The sequence below is a fragment of the Gorilla gorilla genome, chromosome 7 (assembly GCF_029281585.2).
Source record: "Gorilla gorilla gorilla isolate KB3781 chromosome 7, NHGRI_mGorGor1-v2.1_pri, whole genome shotgun sequence".
NCBI classification, from domain to species: domain Eukaryota; kingdom Metazoa; phylum Chordata; class Mammalia; order Primates; family Hominidae; genus Gorilla; species Gorilla gorilla.
In genome coordinates, this window is record NC_073231.2 from 86,132,955 (window position 1) to 86,159,490 (window position 26,536).

Below are 26,536 nucleotides of genomic sequence, written 5' to 3' on the forward strand. Positions count from 1 at the left end.
TGCCAACAGAAGAGCCAACAGCAACTGCAGTCTGAGCCTTTCTCTACCTCAATGTCTTTCTGAAGCAAAGCAAGTTCATTGCCTATCTGTTCATCTTCAGAGCATTATACATATGTGGAGGCAGTCAGGTTAAAGGTAGAAGGAAAGAGTCACCAACGTGACTTGAGGTTTATGGGAGTAATAGACCTGGTTATTAACCAGCCATGGAAAATGATTCCACCACATTTTACATTTGGGATCTGTGTTCATTAATCACCACGGTGACCTACAACAAAAATACAATGCTGACAAGTTTTCTCTTCATTGCAAAGGGTCAGTCCACTTGGGGGCAATTTGCCACCCACATGGAATTTATATTATTTTTATGTTCTCTGGATATTGTAAAAGTTCATCACTGTATCTCAGAAACAGCTGGTTCCTATTCCCAATGTCATCTCTCCTCACTATAAATACAAACTCACCAAGGTACAGGTGGACAACTGAGTGAAGTACCAAATATTCGTTTTGAGTTTGTTTTATTTACCTTTTTCTTTCAGAAACACCGAAGGAAGGATGCCTTAACTCAACTCTGTAAGCATCAGACACTATTTACATAACAACTGAGTAGACAGGCATTGAGTGTACACAGCATCATTAGAATTCAGCATACTCCGTGGCCTCCTCTGAGTAGCTCAGCAGGATGAGAGTTTCTGCTGGAGTTCGACAGAGCCTCCTAGGCTGGCGGTCATAGCAGGGAGCCTGGGACAGGGCAGAAATTGGATTTCTTCAAGGCTATAAATCCTGGCTCTTTCTTAGGGTAGATAATCACTCATTACTGGTGACAATAACTGGCACCCACCATACTAAACAAAACTTAACATTTAGTGGTGGATTATTTTTTAAAGATATCTGATAGCCAGGGGCAGAGAGGTGGGAAAATGAGGAGGTGTTCATCAAAGGTTACCAAGCTTTGTAAGATGAATATAGGATGAATAAGTGTAGAGATTTAAGGCACAGCATGATGACTATAGTTAATAATGCTGTACTGGGTTCTGGAAATTCACTAAGAGAGTAGATTTCAGGTGCTGTCATCACCAGAAAAACAAGGTTACTATGTGAGGAGATGAATACGTTAATTTGTTTGACTGCAATACTCTTTCACCCTGTATACTTACATCAAAACATGTGTATACCATATACATATATAATTTTTATTTTAAAAATAATAAATAATAAATAAATTTACATCCCTAGCAACAACAGAAAAATGAAATTTGGTTCTCTAGGTAATGTACAGCTGCAAACACAATTATTTCCATCCTCCATTCAAATATCCACTGAAATGACCAACTATTTTTTAATAAGGAATAATCTGCTTATATTTTTCACAACAAAAAGAACAAGGATTTTTTTGCTAGATATAAAGCAGATGGAGTCAGACTGAGGAAAACCACCCTAATGAAGACATTTTAAATGTGAAGAAAGCGTGCACCTGGGAAGGTTGTGGAAGTGATCCCAGCTCACTACTGGCCATTAGGTAACAGTGTCAGGGCTGGTGATGAGTGTGGCCAGAGGGCAGCCGGAAGCACATGTGACTTTCCCAGTGCATCTGGGCGGCACAGCAGGAGTTGGAGGGCACTGTGAGCAGGGACCAGACATCAAAACTCAGTGCTAGATGAAGACTGGCTTTCACCAGGAATGAAGGATGGAGCACAGTCCTGGCTGGCTGTTAAATCAGAAGCCCCAGACCAGGAAAGGAAGGGGGAGGCTAACTAACCCCTGCACACTAGCTATAGAAAGAAACAGGCAACAAATAGGTCTGGCAGCCTCGGGTACTGAGTTTGCTTCTGGCCACCCCTGCCCAAGCTGCTGACTCTCAAATTTTCTCTCCTCCCTTCATTAAAGCCTGAATGATTTGAAGAACATTCAATACCATCTCTGAAAGAACCCACTGTAATTGCTACTCTTTGAAAAGCAAAGGTATTCCCCCATACATAAGCAAAATTTTGAAGAAGCAAAGTGACCATCTTCCTAAGAAAGACAACAAGAGATGGAAGTACTTATTTTAAATTTATTCTTTTAGCAGAACTCAATAGCACACTGAATCTCTGACATGAGAGTAGAAGGTCATGAAAAGAAACAGTCAAGAGCAGGAAAAATAGAAAGCCCAGCTCACATAATGAGAGACAACAATGAAGGCCGTGAGCGGCAGTCAGGATTCTGGAAAAAATCAAATCAGTAAGGTAAAAGCTTGAGAAAAGTCACCCAAGACTCAGGGGTAAGAATAAAGAGATGAAGATTAAAAAAGAAAAGCTAAATGACAGTGAAGGCAGGTACAAGACATTCAATATGCATTATAGGAGCACCAAGCAGACAACAGAGAGGACACAGAAAAAGAATTATCAAAGAAATGTAATCAAAAACTCTCCACAATTGAGAAAATGCTCCAAAAATGCACGATCCATGTACTAGCCTTTAAGAAACTGCCCTAAGGATATATTCCTGCCAGCAGACACAGCAATAGTTTCAATGCTAATTTATTAATTTACAGCAATAGATAACTGTCCCAAGCACAGTTGTTCCCAGATCAAACTGGGGGTTGGGCTGCTATTTCTCATGTCCCAATAATGAGATGCAGATGAACTGGAGAGGAAAAGAGTTTTTATTTCTGTAACCGGTTACGGGGGAAGGCCTGGAAATTATCGCCAGACAAACTCAAAATTACAAAGTTTTCCAGAGCTTATATAACTTCTAAGCTATGTGTCTATGTGTAAGTGTGCATTCATCTAAAGACATTAGTGATTAACTTCTTTTAATCTATAAGTTCTGAGTCCTGAAGACCTTCTTCTGGAGCCTCAGTAAGTTTACTTAATCCAAATGGGTCCAGGTGCTAGGGTGATAACCCTTATTTTGTCTCCTGCTAAATCATAAAGGTTTGGGGAGTTCCTTCAGACTCCAAGTAAACTTGTTTAATCATGCCTTAAGGTTCAGGATTGGACTAGGCAAAACTCTGTGGGCTTTTGTTACACTACAGCCTCTGTATAAGAGCACTGGCTCTTATACAGTGCTCTTACTGTAAATATATTAAATATATTAAATAAATATATTAGTAAATATATTAAAATATTTCACCTAACCACTCAGTCAGTACTGAAACAGTTGCTATGGAGGCTAGTGAGACCTGGTCTGCCACACTATATCATGCAAAAATTCCCCTGATTTCTTCTTGTATACAGACCTACATGGGAGATTATATCATAACTCAGAAAATTGCTTAGTGAATGTGGAATCAAAACAAGTGAAAAGAGATGGACAAATCAAAACTTTAATGATATCAGCTTAAGGTAGCTACATGCAACTATCTCAAAATATGTACAGCCATGCTGATGACTTGAAAGTGCCTGAAGTACACTGACAAATGCTCAGCCTATGTTGGAAAGTGCTGGCACCGATCACATGGGACTCCTTGACATCCGTTGTCTACGCATCTGAGTCTGACACTCTGATGGGTTATTTATTAGCTGTGCTAATTCAACCAATTAACTTCCAGTCAACTCTTGCTGACCCAGAAGCAATTCTGATGTTAGGGGGGAGAAAAAAAACAACTTCCACATATCTAAACTTTGATCTATTATATGTCAATATTCAATTTAACACTCAGAGGGCAAGTTTACTGCTGTTATCATGTTATTATGGGACAAATCAGTGTAAACCTCTGTACTGACAATTTATTCTGAGGATTTCAAAAATTTATTAAGAAGAGTGATTAAATAGATGTACACTGAAATCTTCACAACCTGCCAATAAAAAAAATACGTTGTATCTTCAATTTCCATGAATCATTAACAAAAAATTGATCCTATATTAAACCACAAGGAAATCTTCTATCTCTACCCACCCCATCTTCCAAACAATGGACTCAGTACATGGACATATCCCATTTATCTGGCCATACATCCCTAATCCCTTAGAAATGTTAAACTATTTTGTTTCCAAAAGGTCTTGGTGTGATGAGAAAAAAAATGTAATTATAAATAAAAACTACTTACAATATAGGTGTATAAAAGTTAAGGCACACAAATAAAACTGGAGTTAAAGGCAAATCAATGGCACTTTACATATGTTACTTCAAGCCCCAGGAGATAAACTTGACTATGCCCATTTTACAGATGAGGAAACTGCCACAGTGATTTCCTCCAGGTCACACAGAGAGTAAATGGTGAAGACAAGATTAGATTCTACGTATGCCAGATGGCAAGCCATGCTTGTCAAAATACAACCGGGCTTCCACAAATAATGAAAACAATTAAAATAAGCATAACTTCATGGAGCTGAAATGTGCACAAACAAAACAAAAATAACTAAGAAAATGAATAAAAGATTTCACTGATATTGCCCCAGAGAAAAGAAAACCAGGTCATGTTCTTCTGTATGAAAGACACATTTTGCCACATTGACTTGTCACAATGATACTGATTTATATTTATGGAATTTTTTTTCAACACTCTTTGCCTGACTTTAGGACACATTAATTTATTTATAACAGATGGTGACATCTGTTATGAAATTTTGATTCAAAATATTAGATTTCTTCTACCCAAGGTCTTTGGGAGGAATGGTAGTAGGAAAGATAGGAAATAGGTGGGAGTGAAATGTGGTCAAAATAGGTAGCACAGAAGGAGGGAGCAAGTGAAAGGGGAAGAGTGCAGCTTTGTCTTCTTATTTCATTATGTTTTAATAAATATATATACATATATATAAAAATATATATTTTGTTGTTGTTTTGTTTTGTTTTTTTGAGACGTTGTCTTGCTCTGTCACCCAGGCCAGAGTGCAGTGGTGCGATCTTGGCTCACTACAACCTCCACCTCCCAGGTTCAAGCAATTCTCCTGCCTCAGCCTCCCGAGTAGCTGGGATTACAGGCACCTGCCACTACGCCCAGCCAATTTTTTGTATTTTTAGGAGAGACGGGGTTTCACCATGTTGGCCAGGCTGGTCTCAAACTCCCAACCTCAGGTGATCCACCTGCCTTGGCCTCCCAAAGAAAAATATATTTTTTAGAATTGATAAAATTTTTAAATATTTTATGCATATATTAAATCATTTTGCCAACAAAAATGTTCTTGGGTTGTGGTCGCCTATGATTCAAATACATTTTCAATATTTCAAATACAAACACAAACTTTTACATCATAAAGCTGCAGGTCAGCCCACCCGTGTTAGAAGACAAATAAAATGATGAATTGATGTTGTTATCCAAGTCTGCCACCAAAGGACAAAACGTGGCATATCACACAGCAATGAGATTTGGAGGTTCTCTTCAGGCTGATATAAACGCTTGTCATCAATCCACAGGCCGTTGTCTTCTAGGCTGGACACATGTGCACACTCACAACCATACTCACAGGCCACACACCAGAGGTGCTGAACTTCATCCAATATCTGCTGGATAAACAGGTTACAAATACAATCTGGCTAGACAATTATTTTCTCTCCCTTTTGAGGCAGTTTAGTTTCTTAGAACACGAGTGCCGCTATGCTGAACTTAAGCAATGAGTTCTTAAGACAAATCCTTCTCTAGAGATTTGCTAAATCATCTGAAGAAACCATTTCACTCTCGGCTTTTCACCCTGGCAGTCCTTTTGCACTGTGGCGTCTTTAAAAACTCGCCTTTACACCATAGTAGGAGGAACTTATATATTCTGATGACTAAGAAAAGATTTTACTCTCTAAATGCCACCTGGTACCAGCAAGCTCTTTTGAACTTTACAAAGACAAGATTTGAGATTCTTAAAGGTTAAAATGAGCTCCATTCAGACCATAATTATGCTCAGTCAGTTGAGGTAGACAAATGAATCCTCATTCCTGAGAAAGTTTAAAAAAAAAAAAAAACCACGATAAATTGACATTAATATAAAAACTCCATAAAAGGCATAAAAATGATACTGGGAAGCCTATGAGAAAATGAAATGCTTTGGGTTGTTAAGCCTGTATTTCTCCCAGGGCTATAAATAAAATTTATGAAGGAGGATGTTAAATTTATAGTTAACAAACTTTTCCAGGCTTTGTGGACACTTAGTAAGAGTTTTCTGACCCAAGCTTACTGGAAAAGCAACCGATTTTATGCAAGCCAAAAAACACCCATCAGTCAAGTGGCAAGAATTTTCAAATATTACCATCCTAGAGTGGTTATGATATGAGACTAAAACACTGAAATTAAAATGAGTATCTTTTTCCTGAGTTTCAGCTATTAATTTTTCCTAATTTCCTTGGGGAAAAATACTTCTGAAATCCACCTTTTGGGGAGCTTTCTAAACATAAAGAAAACTCTTTAACACTGTGTTTCCCACCACAATTCAGATTGACTTACACAGAGGGAAGTTTTGATTCCTTAAGTCTGAAAGAGGCCTTGCTTTTTCATCCTAATAATATCTGCTGTGGCAGTTCAAAATGAAAAGTTGGTGCAAGGACCTTCAGTACTTAAATTACGCCGACTGACTCCATCTTGAAACACCTATCTATTCACAGTTATTTATGTGTGTGTTAACATGTTGTGTAGCAACAGAACGATAAGATACATGCATTACCAAACTCTTATAATCGTTTTAATTGACTCTAGTTGATTAATACAGGAAGTGCTGTTTTATTTGGTGGTGTGTCTGGGGACTCCAAAAACTTGTATCTGAAAAGATTATTGAGATACTCCATATTTAGCCAAATGAATGAATGCTGTCAGTTAAGTCCAGATTCCGTCTTTAGGACAAAAGCACTCATTCTCCTGCCTACTGGGAGTATTGGTGGCTGACAACTTTCAGTTGTCCTCCCCATTCATGAGCCCTCCTCACCCACAATTTGCTTAGAGCAATTGCTTAGACCAGAGTTCCTCAAATTATATCAGTCTTTGGAGCCTCTCCTGGCATTCCTTAAATTAAAAGTGATACCTAACGTACTGTTTAATAAGTAGCTCAAACAGCTTAATAAGTATTCAAGTCCCACTAGGCACTACACAACTTTTCAAACTCTGGAAGACTGGACATCACCACCCTTGTTTTCTATTTTACGTTGAGTTTCACATGTTACTTGCTTTTAAATCACAGTGACTACTGAAAACCTGGTTTTGGAAGGAAAACTGCAATCTTATGTAGAAGTGGCGAACCGTCTTGAGCTAGTAGCTCCTACTGAGTCCTACAGCACCCCCAAGTCCACTAAGGAGCACTGGGGCAGCTGGTGCACAGTGTAGAAAGCAGTCCTGGGCTGTAAAGGGTTGGCTCACTCTAAGTCACCCTCTCCCCAGGGGCAGGCCATGTTAGGTGACATTGGGGATGAAAGCAGGGCAGAGCAGTGGTCAAGTCCCGGGCACTTGCCTGAGTTTGGAACACTCTAAAGAGCCACTGTAGTTCCAGAGCTCCCCGTGGAATCCACTGTGGCCTCTGCTGCAAGGACATTGACCTTGGAGTTCTCCCTCTACTAGCCCTGAGTCTTCTCTTCCCCTCAGAGCTGATGCCCAGGGCGTGACCAGTGAACTTCCCCCAAGCTGGTCTGCACTCAGAGCCCACATGCCAGGGAACCCAACCAAGGACGGTCATTTAAAATGGAAAATTTTTAAAAAGGAAGAAATCATTACATTCTCCAGCTAGTCAACTGAAAATCTACTTCAAGTAATAGTTACTTTTTAAACATCATTTTTCAGTTTTGTTTGGGGCTCCATAAACACTCAGCAATTCAACCTCATGTTTTATTTTTTTTCTTTTCATGAAAATCCCACAGTTTCAAAAACAGCCTAGCATTAATTCCATTCCACAGCTGCTGTGTTCTCCCGGAGTTTTATTTTAGTGGTGGGTAGAATGACCATATGTTACACCTAACCAAGGCTCTACAGCACGTGCAGCTAAAAAGAGCTCCCATCCATACTGTGTTTGCCATGATATTCTTATCTACAGCTGTGACATGAAGGCTTCTCAAAAGCTAACCTCAGGGCTGCAATTTATTTCAAACGTATCTATTCAAATGGAAGCTCCATGAGGGGAAAAACTTTGTCTGTCTTATCCCCTGCCTATAGCAATGGCCAGCAAATTATAGGCACTTATATAGATAGAGTGCCTATGTAAATATATGTATAAATGTATACATGTATAAATATATATGTATACCTGTATAAATATAGGTATACATATGGTATACATAATATATGTTACATGTAATATAATATATAATACGTGTATAATATAAATACATATGTATGCCTGTATAAATATAGGTATACATATGTATACATATATAAAAATATATACCTGTATACATATATGTATACATATGTAGACCTAAATATAGGTACCTGTATAAATATAGGTATACCTATATGTATAGGTATACATGTATGTATACATATGTATATGTATATGTGTATGCATATACATATACACACACATATATGTATATACACATATACATATACACACACATATATGTATATACACATATACATATACACACACATATATGTATATACACATATACATATACACACACATATATGTATATACACATATACATATACACACACATATATGTATATACACATATACATATACACACACATATATGTATATACACATATACATATACACACACATATATGTATATACACATATACATATACACACACATATATGTATATACACATATACATATACACACATGCGTGTATATGTGTATACACACATACACACACGTGTGTATGTGTATACATATACATACTCACACGTGTGTATACATATGTATACCTATACATATAGGTATACCTATATTTATACAGGTATAGTTTTTTAGATTTATATTTAAATATATTTTAATTTATATATACATATATATTTGTTGAATGACAAAAATCTCCAAAATCAAATTTTTTGCATTCCTGTTAAGGATGCTTATTTTCCTGCAATGTAGCCATAGGACAGAATTCATTAATCTCTCTTAAAATATCAGTTATGATTACTGTGACATGTATATATTTTAAAAATGTAGCTCACCCAAATAGATGTGCTCTGCTGATGAGAAATGGCAGGAGACCCACCCCAGTAACATAGTAATATATCCATAATATATATATATATATATACACCATAGGGGCACATTTCAATGTTAAAAGTTAAAGAAATAAATAGTGATTTTTTTTTTTTATTGCAGCCACAAGTACAGTGACATAAGTTGGCAACTGGAAGAAATGACTGCCTATAAATTTATTGTATGTTATGAGCCACTGTTTTAAATGGCCATGATGCAGGTATCTGCTAGACACTTGTACAAAGCCAAAATGTTCATAAAAATATAAGTGAGCAGTGATGCTGTGTCTTAGATTTTATCATTTAAGATCTGACAGGACACAAGATTTTAGTTTTAATTTGAAGAATATACTAAACCGCACCAAACACGACTATAACGATAATGACACATACAGTCTATCAATTTGTCATAATCACTAATTAAGAAAGCCTATTGTATTATCATTATTGTTTATTAAGACTATTCAAAAGAAAAAGGCAGAAGCTGGGTAATTAGGGTTAAAAATTAACTCAATATAATCAGAGTCAGAAAATGGTTTCTCATAAAGCTCGTCTCCTGAGACAATCGGGAGAGAATGATTCCACTGAAAAGTAGATGGACATTGGTTGAATTAAATCAGCTACATGAGTGTAGTAGGTGCAGCAATATCTTGCACCAAACTCTACAAACAGCTATAGCCACACGCAATCTTCTATCAAAAGCCCAAGAAATCGACTGCTTACCGCATAATGAGTTTACCTGGCCACACTCAAGCATCCACTAAGTGACTGTTTAAAAATGAAACACAAACAGTACAGGAGGAAAATTGGGAGAATTTCTTATGGATCGACACCGAGCTAAATTTCATGGCTGGTGGAAAAAAAAGTTCATCTCTCTGGTTGCCTCAGTTTCATTTCGTGTCCTTCCCTCTCAATTATCTTCTGTTATCCACAAGAGATACATTCAAAAGGAAGCAGTAGAATAAATACCTTCTCCCATCCTACTCCAAACAATAAAACCCTACTCTGTGCCGCTAAAGATCTCTCATACTTTAGTGGCTGGGGGATGCCATCAAAGCTATACTGAACACAGGATTTTATGTAGCAGAACGGATATGGACGTGCCCTTCAGAGTCACTGACCTGAGTTTGAATCTCCACACCCATCTGTGTGACCTTGGACTCACTGCTTAATCCCTGTAAACATAGTCTCCTAAAGGACCTGCCTCACTGGGTCATTGTTCAGATGAAATGAAATAGACTACTAACGTACTGACGACAGCATCTCATACCCAAACCGGTGATGGGAGGCTGAATATCAGCACAGCAGTAAGAGAAACTGGAAGAGAATATGTCTGGCATTGTGCCAAACAGAAGAAATTTTTTTAAATAAGTTGAACCTAATATGGTTAATGGCCTTTGCAAGCTTATATATTACTGGGAAAGATAAATGAGAAAACTTAAAAAAACTAATCAACAAATACAGGAAAACATTGACACTATCATAAAGCAAGTGGAAATGGTGACCGTGGGAGCTGCGAATTCTGCAGATGTAAGTCAAGGAGGGCAGCATGAAGAAGCGAGCATTTGAACTGGATCTCAAAGAATGAGTAAGCAAGACAGGTAAGACTAGAAAGGCTAATATAAGAAGAGGAGAGTGCACACCCCAGACAGAGAGACAGGAAGGAAGATGGGTGTTCAGGGCCACCTGGGGTCTGACTAGAGCACGCTTGGCAAATGGGATGACTGTGGACTAGGGCTAGGCTGAGAATAGTCCAGATAACATTTTTTGTTTTGTTTTGTCATTTTTATTGGTACATAATAAATGTACCAATTTTCAGGGTACATGCGATAATTTACTACATTCAACTAATTTGTAAAGATCAAATCAGTGTAACTGGGATATCCATCACCTTAAATATGTGTTTTCTTTATGCCAGAAACATTTAAATATTCTCTTCTAGTTATTTTGTAATAGACAATAGATTAATGTAAACTATGGTTACCCACCTACATACTGTTTCATGAATTCGTGGTTCATCCTCTAGGTTAGTGATAGCCAAACTTTTATCACTGAATAATTTGTTCAGTTATAATTTTTATTGGATCCCCAATAAATGTAGATTTATTCAGAAAATACATACAGTAATGTCTTCTTATCTATGTAGGGACCCTGCATAAGATACTTCTTTCTCTGACTGTATTCCTCATCCTTAAGGCAGAGATAAACAGTATCATTTTCATAGGGGTGTTATGAGCATTAAAAGAGTTAATAAGCGATATATTTAGAACAGTGCCCAGAGTCTAATAAGTTCTAAATAAGTCATCTATTATTATTATATTGTAAAATATATCCCAAACAGAAAATTTTAAGTAATGAGAAAATACGAAGTAAATATTTTTTAAATGTGTGACATTATTAAAATAGGGCACAAAAGTTTTGAGATCACAGAAACATTAGTTATTAATAACCCTAGCCAGAGAAATGTGATTTAATATGCAATAGTACTTTTGACTATTTTGGTTTACTTGGTGATAAAGGAATTCAAGGCTCTGTTTTTAAATTATGTTTATCACTATAGTACTAGGTTGTAATGGCTTTTAGAGTGGAAAAACACATTGTAAGGAATCTATGAGACCAAAAGAACTACATTTCTGGGTGCACTTATTAAGTAATTTAATCATTGTTCAGTTCCATCCATGTTTTTCAGGGTTTTTTTTGTTAGTTTCATTTAATAAATTTTCATCTTCACTGATGTCACTAAGTTGTTCTAAAAAAGCATCAGAAGATACTGAAATTTATATTTTTAACAAATAGGTTGAAAACCATTGAAAATTTTGTTATTTGGAAAACATTAAAGTACATTTATAATATTATGTTTCTAAGTTTTCTAAGGGAATATGGGAATTTATAGGAAACAAAGAGTATTTGGAACAAAAAAACATAAATTAATGCACTCACTTCCAAACTCTAACTTTTAAATATTCTCAACATTCTATAAGTTTATTTTTTAGAATCATTTATGTTTTCATTCATTTGTATGATGATGAGAAACATCAGATGTAGTTTTGTCTTTCTTTTTTCAAAATCTTTGCAAGTTAGAAATCTAGTGATAACTCACTTGCCACCATAGAAAAGGTCAGCAAACCTGGAACAATTTTCTTTTCTGAAAAAAAAATACGTATTCATTTTGATGTTTGACAGTTCTTTAGGTTCTTTTGCCTAGGACAGCCAGAGAACATCTATGCGGTTCAAAAAATATTCATGGTCAGGCCAGGCGCAGTGGCTCATGCCTGTAATCCCAGCACTTTGGGAGGCCAAGGCAGGCAGATTACAAGGTCAGGAGTTCAAGACCATCCTGGCCAACATGGTGAAACCCCGTCTCTACTGAAAATACAAAAATTAGCTGGGCATGGTGGTGGGTGCCTGTAATCCCAGCTACTTGGGAGCCTGAGTCAGGAAAATCACTTGAATCCAGGAGGCGGAGGTTGCAGTGAGCCGAGATCGCACCATTGCACTCCAGCCTGGGTGACAGAGTGAGACTCCATCTCAAAACAATAACAACAACAACAAATATTCATGGTCACTTCCCAACTCAGCACAAAATATTGTCAAGTTCTAGACTAATTTAAAAGTCTTGTTCTTTTATGAAATTAGCTATATCAATACAACATGCTATTCTTTGTGCCTGTGTGGTTGAAGATTTTTAATGTCTAAAGAGCTCAATCATATATGATGGAGAAATAAATAAACTTCATGTAGGGTGGTTTCTTATTAAACTTACCCTGGAAAAATTCTTTTTCCGCCATCAAAATGACTACTCAATCAGTGATTACACTTGCAAAATTTATTTATTGCTTACAGTGGGTATATATCTCTGGGTTAACTTTCCCTTAATGGCTCATCAAAAAAAAATAAAAATAAAAAATCAGTCCCCGTGGCAGTGATATATAGTCCCAAAAATGTTGACATTATTTCCAACTAGAGGTGAGTTCTATGTCTCAAACCTTTCAATCTGGTCGCCTCATGATAGCTTCCATCTATATAGCATGGCAGAAGTGACTTCCAAGACTGCATCTTAAAATTCTGTCTTCTGTCTACTTGTCTTGGAATAGGCATTCTCCAGAGGCTCCATTTTGGGATGCTTCCTCCCAGCTGCCATGCCATGAGAAGCTAAACTATACAAAGAGGCCATGTGTAGGTGCTCCATTAACCATCCCAGCTGAGCCCAGCCTTCACCAAGGTATTAGATATATGAGTGAAGAAACTTCCATTTGATTCCAGCCCCAACCATTCTGGTCACTTCCAGGCATTCAATTCTTCCCTACTGAGGCCCCAGAGTTTGTGGAGTGGAGACAAGCCATCCCCATTGCACTCTGCTGAATTCCTGACCAGTGGGGTCCAAGAGCATAATAAAATGGATGCCTTATGCCACTAAATTTGGGGTGGTTTCCCATACAATAGTTACTGGAATAGACCTTTATGTACTTCACAACTGAAATATAATCTAACAAACCACATAAGCTCTGAGATGTTGGAACATCTGCACTTTTACCTAACCATTTGGCAAACCTCCCATGACTAGTTTGTTCTAATACTTGTTCCTTCAAATCTTCAACAGTATTTACTATATATGGTTCAACAGTATTTGTCACCAAAGGGATACATTTCAATTGAATGCTATAATGTTGGCTACATATTATTTCAGGCACCTTTACAAAGCAAAGAGAAACACACTTTTCTTCCAGTGGTATGTGGATAATTATCTTTTGTTTTAAAGAAACCTCGAATAAGCTCCCAAACATTTATCATCAAATTTAGTGAAAGGTGGTCAACTTACTAAATTGAAAGATGATTTTAAAGATTTTGAAGAAAAAAATAAGAGGTTTGCCCTAATGTTCTGGAGGCTTATTTTTACTATTGAAAAGCTAAACATATACAGTCAGAAATATGTAATATACTATCATGTACCCATCACCTTACTTCAACAATTATCAATACATAGCCTATCTGTTCTCATTTATATCTCTACCCTCTCTCCCTAACATTTCTAACACATTTTGATGCTAATCCCAGATATATTATTATTATTATTATTATTTTGAGACTAGTCTCTCTCTGTCGCTCAGGCTGGAATGCAGTGGCGCGATCTTGGCTCACTGCAAGCTCTGCCTCCTGGGTTCATGCCATTCTCCTGCCTCAGCCTCCGGAGTAGCTGGGACTACAGGCGCCTGCCACCACGCCCTGCTAATTTTTTGTATTTTTAGTAGAGAAGAGGTTTCACCATGTTAGCTAGGACGGTCTGGATCTCCTGACCTGGTGATCCGCCCACATCGGCCTCCCAAAGTGCTGGGATTACAGGCCTGAGCCACTGCGCCCAGCCATCATATTATTTTTATAAGCATTTCTATATGTGTCTCTAATGCAAGGGTCAGCAAACTATAGCCTGCAGGTCAAATCCAGCCTGCTTCCTTCCTGCTTTTATAAATAAAGTTTTATTGGAACCTAGTGACACTCATTCATTAATGGATTGTCTATAGCTGCTTTTCCCAGCAGAATTGACATGCTGGTAATAGAGAACTCATGAGCTGAAAAGCTTAATATTTTTACTATCTATCTTTTTTTTACAGAAAAAGCTTGTCAATCCCTACTCTAAAGATGAAGAATCTTTATGGGGGAAAAAAAAGACCTAGCATAACACACCTTGCTAATCATTATAGCTCCATATTTAGAGAATATGATTAAGTAATAGCATCAGACTATGATAAGGTCACAGTCTTAATATAACCTAAGAGTAGAATTTATTGTTAACTGTAGTCTAAATAAGGTCACTTTAAAGTGATTTGTCTAACTTCTTGTTAAACCTGCTTTGACTGTTACTGTTTTTCCTCACAATATGGAAGATAGAGAGTATGCACTGAGACCTGGAGAAGCACATCTCTTCCACTTTCTTTGGTTTCATTTGTGGTTTGCGTTATTATGACTGTTTTCGATGTACTACTTGTTTGCAGGAATATTTATGAACCATCTGCCCATTTTATGCAGATCAGTGAAGACTAGAGGATCCCTCAGCTGTACTCTGCAAGCCTTCTGGGCTGTGCAAATTCCACTGTACTCTTAACACATCTCAGGTACACAGGATGGCCCTGCCAATAGCCTGAGTAGGCATAAGAGGCAATTTGTACTTTATATATAAAAAAAGCTTAACACCTTTTACTCTTTTTTTTTTTTTTTTTTTTTTGAGACAGAGTCTCGCTCCATCACCCAGGCTGGAGTGGAGTGGCATGATCTCGGCTCACTGCAACCTCCGCCTCCGGGGTTCAAGCAATTCTCCTGTCTCAGTCTCCCAAGTAGCTGGGATTACAGGTGCCTGCCACCACACCTGGCTATAATTTTTGTATTTTTAGTAGAGATGGGGTTTCACCTTGTTGGTCAGGTTGGTCTCGAACTCCTGGCCTCAGGTGATCCACCCACCTTGGCCTCCCAAAGTGCTGGAATGACAGGCATGAGCCACTGCACCCGGTCAACTATTTTCTAGATTAAAAGATGTTGGCCAAAGCTTGGTGCAGCCACATGAATAATCATTACGAAGTATTCTCTATGTCCTATTATGTACTTGAAACATTTCACATGAAAAGGCGTTTTGCTCCTGCACTCCAATAGACTGTATTGCAAATCCCACTTTGAAAGCTTGTGGAAGAATTTAACCACTCTATTCATTTGCACGTAGAACATCTGCAGTGCCTGAGCAAATAGATTAATGAATTGATAAGCTACAATTTTTGCTGTAAATTTAGTCTTTATATGCGATAGCTAGATATAGATGAGCCCATGCTTTCACTCTCCAAAATGCTACTTTATCTTACAAATCACAAAACCTTATTTGATTATGTTTTTTGCCTGGACCAAACAAAGGATGACCCATTTGTAAGCTTAGTCCCAAAACATAAAAGTGGTTTCTTTTCTAAGAAATGTATTAAATAAATACTGGTATTAATTATAGCAAAAAATCATGAGTGCATTATTTTCTGATAAACTTGTGACAATTTTATACTATTGGAGTTTGCAGCCAGTACAGGAGGGGTAGACAATATTATTTACTCTCACTTGTCAAGTGAAAGTGAGAGGCTAGAAGTTTGCTTTATTGCCAGAAGGCAAGTCAGTTGTCACTTGAGGATCATCCAGGAGGATTTGAAAAATTGCAAAAATCAGCCACCTAATTCTAATTCCTAAGGTCAGGTCATTTATTCAGTTTGTATTCTGTCATCTACTCTACTATTATCAAGGCTTACTATTCAAATCATCTTTTAAATACTAAAGTCTTATTGTTCAGATATAAAGCTACAGATGTGTGGCTTCGTTATTAGGTGGCTAGAAAAACTCCATTATGACTTAGAAACAAAAATTATTTAGTCAGGTACAGTGGCATGAGCCTGTAGTCCTAGCTACTCAGCAGGCTGAGGTGTGAGGCTCACATGAACCCAGGAGTTCAAGGCTGCAGTGAGCTGGACTGCACTCCAGCCTGGGTAACAGAGCAAGACCCTGTCTCTAAAAAAAATTGCTTTTAATTAAGAAAAATAACAATTTATTAAGTATCATGTGCTACACACAGATGACTAAAACGCCGTCTCTCAAAATTTAGCGCAAATGGACAGAAATAAGCAATTTATTAATTGTAATTTAATAAATTAAATGCCATATTTTAAGAAACTGGTCTCAGAGGGTAGTGATTCATTCTATTCAGAGGAATTATTGGAGGGATTTACAGTGGTTTTCACCTTTAAAATGGGCTTAGAGGGTTAAATAGGAGTTTGTCAGCCTGATAGAGAGGTGAAGCAACTTTGTCTCTTAAAAAAGAATATGTGAAGGTGCAGAGCTATGAAAAGTTCATGATATGTTTGTGGTTGGAGTATAAAGTACTGAGTGGACAGTGGTGAGAGATGAAACTGGAATGGTAGACTGAGGATACATCACATTACCAAGTCTGTTCCTTATCTTAATGGCAATAAGGAACTACTGTTGCCTTTTGGGGAGTGATAAAATAACAAGAGGCTTTTAGAAATAGATTTCTGGTACTGAAGATTAATCGTACTATGGACTATGAGAAAGCAGGCAAATCTTGCTCTAGTATTTAGTATCACAGGATTCCATCTTGAATTTACGAAGGGATTGTTTATCTGTCTATAAATCACTTTAACAAGCAACACAATTATTTTAATTATTTTAAGCATCTTGCTGAGAAGTGAAGTCTCCAAAAGAAGAAACCTCCCTGGAAACAGGACATTTTGGTTGTAATGGAGCTGGGATCCAAGTTATTGTAATTCTTAATCCCAGAAACTAGCTCCCTCTGGCTCTCCAATGAAGTCCTTCTGAATTCTTTCAGTACAATCATTGCTCTTCAGGTTTGGGTGAAAGTCTGTTTCCTACTGAATACAATGCCTTACATTGAACTGTGCTGGAAAGCCTTGTTTGTTTGTTTTTTTAAAGCTGGTTTGGCTGTGTTCAATACTTAAGTAAGCTTTTAAATCATTTGAAATTGAACCTAATATGAAAGGCCAAATATTTAAGAAAACAGGGCTGCCTATTGGGCAAATATTCACACAATCTTTGAAACAGTCAATATTTATTCAGCCGACCATAACTGTAGTTTCCAAGACATTAGTCAATGTAAATACATGCTAACTGGAAACAGAGGGAGAAATGACGCTAGAGGAGAAGGAACTCTTATTGGAGAAGCTGTTTTCATTTTAATTCCCTAAAGTTTAATAAAGTATAACTGAAGTATCTACTAATAAAAAAAGTTTCATTATAAGCTCTTACTCATTGCACCAGAGGCAAGGAACCCCATATGACTGTTAAAATTTAGTGAGCATGTACACAAATTTAACATTGTCCCAGTGCCCAGAATCATCCTCTTAATCTGGAGAATTTTCAGTGCTGTACCACGGAGGTATTATTTGCACAGGTCAATAAAAAGAGATCAAGAAACCCAGACAACTACAATAACCCACTTTTATTTTTTGCCAGCACTGACTTTATTTAGTAGCATCAGACATATTCTTGCTAGAGATATATATCTGGCTTCAAACAGTGGAAAAAGCAGCTGAGGAGCTTAATTAAAAACAACCTCCTTCCCAAACCTACTAACACAATGAAACCTCTAAATGGTCCCTGTTATAAAACTCAAGAAAACAGTGACATAGTGCACTTAAGATTGTTCTCATCAGAGTTAACATATGCCTGAAAACCATTTTTTGCTTTCAGTATAAGGGCAACAGTCCATATCCTGAATCGGTAATGAGCCTCCGTGAAATACACACACGCCCCCCACCCCCCTACACACACAAATCATGTCGAAGCCAGGTTGTATTTCCCTTAAAAGGAAGAGCACAAAAGATGAGCACTGAGAGTCTCCCATTGAGAAATAGCTCTGGCTGGCTCTAGCATAATAAACTGCTGTTTACCTTTTGGATTCTATTTATGCCACATGCACATTGTTCATCATTATTAAATGATCCTTTTTTATCTTTCTATGACAGTTACATATTTTAACAGGTGACAGTTTGCCTTTATAAGCAGCAAAACCCTGGTTTATTAGTATGCTTGTGTGGCATAAAATAGAGTTCATTTTTTACTGAAATAACTGGAGGAAAGAAACATGAATTGTGCAGGGTTCTGAATAGCTCAATGGGTATAGAACGTACTGGCAATAAATTAAGATAGGTTTGCCTTATTTATGAGTCTTAGGTATTCCTTCACAGTTGCTACTGTGCATGAATTTTAAGCGGCCCTTTGATGCGCAAGTCCATCTGAAGCAGCACTAAAAAACTCACATAGTTTCACAATTAATTGCTTCTCTGCAGTAAACTCAGGGTAGAATGTAACTCTACCACTCAGAATATTCTTTCTGGTGTGACCGTAGCAGTGAAGGCTGCTTAAGAAAAAAATAGAGAGAAAGGGAAATTATGATACCTCTGAGTCACTGAAATGGCAAAGTGTGTTCTTTATCAGATTATACTGCAAATCCCAACCCAGATCATTCTGGAAACAGTCATCAGTGTCCTGAGTGCCTTCTTGGAACCAGGGTCTGGATCTAATCCTCAGCCTGTAGATTAATGCTGCAACCACTGGGATACCCAAAAAAGACAACGTTTTTGGCAAATGGCATTTAAGAGTCACAGCTGCTACACACTCCCTACGCCATTGTTCAAGTTTATATTTAATAATAGGCATAACTAGCACTTTGCGAGGCAGACGTGTGTGGATTCCCTGAGCTCAGGAGTTTGAGACCAGCCTGGGCAACACGGTGAAACCCCATCTCTACTAAAATACAAACAATTAGCTCGGTATGGCGGCATGGGCCTGTAGTTCCAGATACTCTGGAGGCTGAGGCTGGAGAATCACTTGAACCCAGAGGTTTCAATGAGCAGAGATCATGCCACTGCACTCCAGCCTGGGTGACAGAGCGAGACTCCATCTCAAAAAACAACAACAATAATAATAAGCATAACTAAAACCCTTCCTGCAGATAACACTTTGGTCGTGTGTACTTTGTGGACAATGCAAATGGCCCATCCACCTCGGAATTGAGCATTGCCAGTGAAGCCTGAGTCAGTAGATCTTTTCTATAGCCGCTTGTAGTAAGCACCTCACTGGGTAAAATATGGTGCTTTGGAATGATGGACCGCTCCAGAGGTGTCTGCTGTGTGGCAGGTGTGGTACGAGGCTGAGCTAATGGGGCTGGCTGGTGGCTAAGTTATTTGTTTCTCACCTGACAGGTGAACCGTTCCCTCTGCACTTTCGAGAAGACATAACTATACCTGTCACTCTGAAGGCAAAATTCACTCAGGAATAACACTGGCAAGTTCCTGATGGTGCGTTGATTTCATTCTCAGCGGTTAGAGATTTGGCAAATCATTGCCAAAGAAGGAGGCAGTCGTTTTCTCAATTAAAATCTTCAGAGACACTTTTTTATTTGTATCCTAGCATGAACCTGGGGGGAAAAATGATAAGGACTATTTCTCCTCCAGTGACTTTAAAAGGAAAAAATAAAAATCAAATTCTAGCCACAGCGGAACAGTTTCACTTTCCAAATGTGTACCCTTCCCTGCCCTCTCACCCCTCCCCACTTCCTCCACCTTTTTACCAGCGTCCACATACACTGGCCCGCAGGATATGTCTTCTACATGTTTTCATTACAGCATTTAAAAAAAAAAAAAAAAGATCAGTCAGCTTTTTGCACTCTTCTCTCTCGCTAAAGTTGCTTCTGCCCTTTGAAAATATGAAAGCCCTTGAGTGATTTTATATTTTCAAAGGGTAAAAGTGCTAAAGAGCACTCCTCTATTTCAGAGAGGAGGAAAAAAAGTAAATCAGTCTGCCTAAAGTGTTCACTTGGAAGAGGTAAAAATGAACTACCAACGTGATGGGGAGTAGTTACTGCATCTAGAGTAATAATATATAGCACCCTGGAGTCCACGGCTGGAAAATAAAACACGAGGCATCAGCCTCAGGTCAAATCTGCATGGCGTCTACTTCTGATGGAACCAATTCTTTTCCAAACAACTATTATGGTAGCTCATGTCCAGCCAGCATTCACTTCTGCCCTGGGAAGTACTGCAATGTGGGTAAAATCTGTGTCCACTCCCCAATCCCCTTCCATCCTAACCACCAGCCAGCCACTGCCAACCACCTCCTCTCCCTTCTCTGAAGATTGTTCCTTGGCGTGTGAATTCTCATTCCTTTCAGAAATCCACAGCCTTTTCTTTAATGCACTGGCTTTTCTTCTCTCTGCCTTCTCCACCCCACTGTTAGGAATTACATTATCGAAAGAACTGGAGTTTAGAGCTCAACACCACAGAACAAACCAACACTTAACTGCTCCCAAGGACATTTAACTTTTTCCTTTTTCCATGGAATATAAGGTTTTGTTTTCTGTTAAATGCACCTTCCCAGACCTAAACAGCCAGGGGGAAGAGTACTTCTCCAGATAACGGGTTTTGGTCTTCTTGGTGCTGCCCTGAATCAGCTGTCTCTCAAGCCTTCTCTGCATGATTCCTACTCAAAATTCACCACACAGATCGGTGATCACTTCCTCTGGGTAAACTCCTACTTCAAAGATTCGGGAGGCTCTTGGCTGTGATGCCATAGCACTCTGAGATGTTTCACTCCCTGCATTTCCCACTTTTCCTTATAGAGTTTATTCTGGCATCTCCCTTGCTAAATTGAAAGATCTTTGATGGCAGCTATAGTTGCTTTTATTTCTAGATCTCAGTTTCCAGCACAGTGTCTCAAATACAGCAGCAGCAGTAGTATTAATAATAAATGTAGATAAAATATTATCTATTATAAATATTTTAAATACTTTGCATATATTAATTTGCTTAATCCTCACAACACCCTGATGTGGTAGGTACTATTTATCCCCATTTTACAGATGAGGAGATGGAAACACAGAAAGGTTCAATTATTTTCCTAAGTACACACAGCTCATAAGTACTAAAAAGTGAATCCTAACTCAAGTAGTCTGATCCCCCACACTGTGTGCTCTGCCACTATTCTCTACTGTCTCTTTTAAAAATAACATATTACTATGGTTTGAATGTTTGTGTCTCTCTAAAAATCATGTTGAAATTTAATCCCCAATGCAACCGTATGAAGAGGTGCAGCCTTTGGGAGGTAATTAGGCCATGAGGGCTCTGCCCTGATGAAACAGGATTTGCCCCCTTATAAAATGGGTTGAGGCAGCAAGTGTGTCCCTTTTTTTGCCCTTCCACCATGTAAGAACACTGTTCCTCCCTTCCTCCATGTGACGATGCAGCAAGAAAGCATCATCTTGGAAGCAGAGAGCAGCCCTCCTAGACATCAAATCTCAGGCACATTGATATCTTGGACTTGCCGGCCTCCAAAACCATGAGCAAGAAATGTCTACTATGTATAAACTACCAAGTCTAAGGCATTTTGTTATAGTACCACGAACGGATTAAGACACACATGTATACAATAAATGTACTCCATACATTGTTTTGGAATGAATTGAAAATGAATAAATTTAGATCCATTGCTCACAATTTGTTATGACTCAGGAAAGCTACTTAATCACTTCTACTTTTATTTTCCTCTCTGCAATGTCACTTTTCTCCCTTTGAGAACTTAGGAAAATAGGATCTACAATCTGGCTAGCAAGGTGCATGGGTGTGTTAAATACGTATTAATTCTCCTGCTGTAATACTGACCAATGGTGTCAATAGTCTTAGTGAGTCTCTGGCAATAAAAGCTCAGTTAGAAATGCAGGTTACTGATTTTACCTGAGGCGACCATTTAGCATATAATTCATACCACCAACTATTATTCGTTTGTATATCAATGCATGCATAATCTTTGCCCAAAGCAAGGTCATGTCATACATAACACTGACTCCACAGAAAAGGTATTACTATTGCAATTTTAAACCTAGTCCTCTGGATGTACAGAAAGCATCGGGCCCTGAAACAGCAAGCACTGTGAGAGTTAGGGTCCAGTCATCAGCCAGCATAACACTAGTAGGGTGCCTGCCGGCAGACCAGTACCCCAGAGAGCCAGACTCTATCATTTCTGTGCTGTTTAGGCACCAAATGGGGAAACAGAATCTGTGCTCAAGGACAGTTACACAGTAGGAAAAACTGTGATCTATAAACAGGTAATGTAAGAGATAGCCAGGCTGGGCGCATTGGCTGACACCTGTAATCTCAACACTTTGGGAGGCCGAGGCAGGTGGATCACGAGGTCAGGAGATCGTGATCACCTGACCAACATGGTGAAACCCCGTCTCTACTACAAATAAAAAAATTAGCTGGGTGTGGTGGTGCGTGCCTGTAATCTCAGCTACTCGGGAGGCTAAGGCAAGAGAATTGCTTGAACCAGGGAATCGGAGGTTGCAGTGAGCCGAGATCTTGCCGCAGTACTCCAGCCTGGCAACAGAGTGAGACTCAGTCAAAAAAAAAACAAAAAACAAAAAAAGAGCAAGAGAGCCAAAAACAAAACCAAAAAGATGGATTTCAGTATGTATTTGCTCAGGGAACTCCCTACCATATCTGGTGGCTAAGGAGTAGCTGGGAATAGCTACTTTGGAAAACAAAGTACAGCTGGGTCTAAAAGGCATATTATATCCAATATATCCAAAGAATCCTGGACAATTCTATGTCCATCCTCTTCATTATGAAGATAGAAGCACCTTGATATGATACTAGGACAGCACATATGTGTTGGAGTTAGGCTGCCCTGTGTTCAAATTCTTCCTGCTCCACTTCTTGGAAGTATGGACTTAGGAAAGTATATATCTGAGTTTTAGTTTCTTTTTTTTTTTTTGTAAAGCACATAATAATGTTCATTTTATAAGGTTATTGTACAAATGAAGACATTTTTATGGTAAGCATCTAGCACAATGAATGGCTCATAGCAGACACTCATATTATCACATAAAACTCCCCTGTCAGGGCGTTTGGGGCTAAGGGAGGGATAGCATTAGGAGAAATACCTAATGTAGATGACGGGTTAATGGGTGCAGCAAACCACCATGACACATGTATACCTATGTAAAAACCTGCACGTTCTGCACAGGTACCCCTGAATTTAAAGTATATAAAAAAAAGTTATGAAGTCAGAGCTCAGTTAACCCACAAATATTCATTGTAGTTGGTACCTATTCATCCACTCATCTATTATTCCTTCAGTGACTAAGATGTCCCAAACAAGTATACAAAGATTTAGAAAATAACAAGTCCCTGCCATCGAGGTGCTTTATGAAGAAATATAAACACACATTCAAAGTGCTACATAGGGGACCATTAGCTACAAAACACTAACACCATGTATGTGTGTATACACATAGGGGAAGGCACTTCTATAGATGAGGAATTTTAGAAACCTTCCATTTAGAGATGAGTACTTTGGCTATGAAAGATGGTGGTGATGAAGGAATGAATAAATTGAGACCTTCATATAAAATTGAAGTCTGCTATGAAATATGGTCTTCAGATTTTTATTTTCTACCTCTTAATTACTTCAGATGCAGTTTATTAATAAATCACTTTGAGAAGAAGGTGGGAAGGAGACTAGGCAAAGACTGATTGCTCTCATCTTAATTAATTTGCCTATGAAAATTCCATGTAATTGTTTATTTCTATCTAAGACAAAAAAAGCAGAATATAATTTGAATATATGTCATGATGTCATTGCTTAGAGGTGAGGCTATACCACAACTGAGATATTCTCAACACACATAAGAACAGTAAATATTCTAACTAAACACATCCCAATTTCTCTGTGTCTACAGTTGTCAGAAGAGCTCATATTAGCCAAGATCTGACGCTGAGACAAATCTAGTATATGGTAGCATACCAAGAGTAGAAAAACCAGCCTTCTCAGTTGTTCTAGGAGATTAAATAAATACAATTTTTAAACAAACAAACCTCTGTTCTAAATATCAGAATAGTAATCTATCCACACAACATCCTCATCCTGAGAGATTTAAAAAAACATGATGTTGGTTTGTGTCTCTTAATTAGCTCATTTAACACAAAGTACTACTCCATAACTTTTCTGAAGAGCTTGCTACTGGTGGCCTTGAGTCACTATGATGGATGGGTGCGTCTACTCGGGATGACCAGTTGTTAAAAATAACAACGATGTGATATTTTGACATTACCCAAAGCGTTGAAGATGTGTAACAGAACATACAAGATACTTAGCGCCAGTTACCAGGAAGCAAACATTCTGAGATGATAAGAAGAGCAACGCTAGAGTGTTAGTTTAGCACTTGAGTGACTGGATGTTCCTCTTCCAAAATGGTGGTGACTAAAAGAAACCAGCAGAGACCTGCAGATCAACAGGGGTACCATGAGAGATGTGGCTTCTAACTTAAGAACTCTCCTGAGGTGGTTATTTTGGGATTTTTTAGAGATTTCTGTTCTCTTTAATACTTTTCTCTATTTTCAAACTTCTTCCAATAAGTACATAACAGAGCTTATTTATAAGCTCATTTGAAATTTCAAAAATTTTTGCTTCTTTGATTTTTTCATTTAGTACATCTTGGATACCTAATTTTTACCAAACATAGCCCTGTGCTGGGTGTCGAGAAGACACAGATGAAAAAATTGTCTTTGACTTAAGGGGTGACAATCAAAAGTGAGAGATACCATAAAAAAGAACTAAAATTGGTCTGAATGGTGCAGAAGGAATGTCAAAGTATGGAAACATAGCATTCAACAGGAAGAAATTAATCTGTAAGGACAGAGAAGATCTATGGACAGTAGCACATGAAAGCAGTTCTCCTGAACAAGGGGCATGAACAAAGGCAGAGGTGCAAATCAGTATATTGTGCTTGGGTAATCCTGAGTGTTTTGATGTTAAGTGAACATCATTTTTAGTAATGGACTCAGTAAGTGTAATGGTCTTGGACCTACCATATATGTGTCTCTTCAACTTTTCTAGCATCTTCATATTGCTTTACACTTCTGGACAGCATTTTAATAGTTCAGCCATTTGATCATGGAATGGATATTAAAAGACACTCTGGAATAAGCTCAAGAAAAAAAGAGACAGTGATGCAAAAACATGTGTGAAACTGGGCATTGAATTTAATCTCTATAAATCTCAGTGATCATGGATGGGCAAATATAATGGGAGTGGTCAGGTAATTTCTAAGACCTTCAATTCCAAACCCCAATTTAGTTCAATGATTTACCAAATATCTATTAAGTAAAAAACACTGTATTCATTGTTTAATGCTACCAAAGATGAACAAAATATCCTTCCTGCTTCCAAAAGCTTACAACATAATTGGGAGCAAAAGAGAAATAAATATACCTAAGACAATAGCACAAGGCTGAATGTGAGAGGTGTATGAAAGCACTAAACTCTTAAGACAAGGAAAATTGTGGGACAGTTTCGAGACACATTACAGAGTTTAGTTCAGTAGAGAGTATGTGAAGGGAACAGTAGGAAATAAAACCAAAAACGTTTGCAGGAACTCTTTTGAAGAACATTTAATGCCAGACTAAAAAATTCCCATGTATATGTGCAACCTTCATAAATGATGAAGGTGACATTGCAGATCATTAGAGAAAGAAGAAGCTCCTCACTATATACTTCTGGAACAACTGCCTATCCACATGAAAGAATGAAATGAGGCCACGCGGTGGCTCACACCTATAATCCCAGCATTTTGGGAGGCTGAGGCGGGCGGATCACAAGGTCAGGAAATCGAAATCATCCTAGCTAACATGGTGGAACCCCATCTCTACTAAAAAAAATACAAAAAATTAGCTGGGCTTGGTGGCACATGCCTGTAGTCCCAGCTACTCGGGAGGCTGAGGCAGGAGAATCGCTTGAACCCAGGAGGTGGAGGTTGCAGTGAGCTGAGATAGTGCCGCTGCACTCCAGCCTGGGCGACAGAGCAAGACTCTGTCTCAAAAAAAAAAAAAAAAAGGATATAAAATCTCTACTCCAAACTCTACAGAGGGAAAAAAAATCTACTCCA

The 26,536-nt window shown here is 38.1% G+C and overlaps 1 protein-coding gene across 7 annotated transcripts in view; it reads right to left on the reverse strand.

The window, feature by feature from the left end:
* The window catches only part of UNC5D (unc-5 netrin receptor D), a 550,673-nt gene that overhangs the window by 507,068 nt on the left and 17,069 nt on the right, over positions 1-26,536 (reverse strand). The window contains exon 2 of one of the 7 annotated variants that reach the window (XM_055349505.2): positions 19,842-20,014. The exons of the other annotated variants lie outside the window; for them this stretch is intronic. The gene's annotated coding sequence lies outside the window, so the exon portion shown is untranslated. The remainder of the gene's footprint in view (positions 1-19,841; positions 20,015-26,536) is intronic. 7 annotated transcript variants of the gene reach the window in all.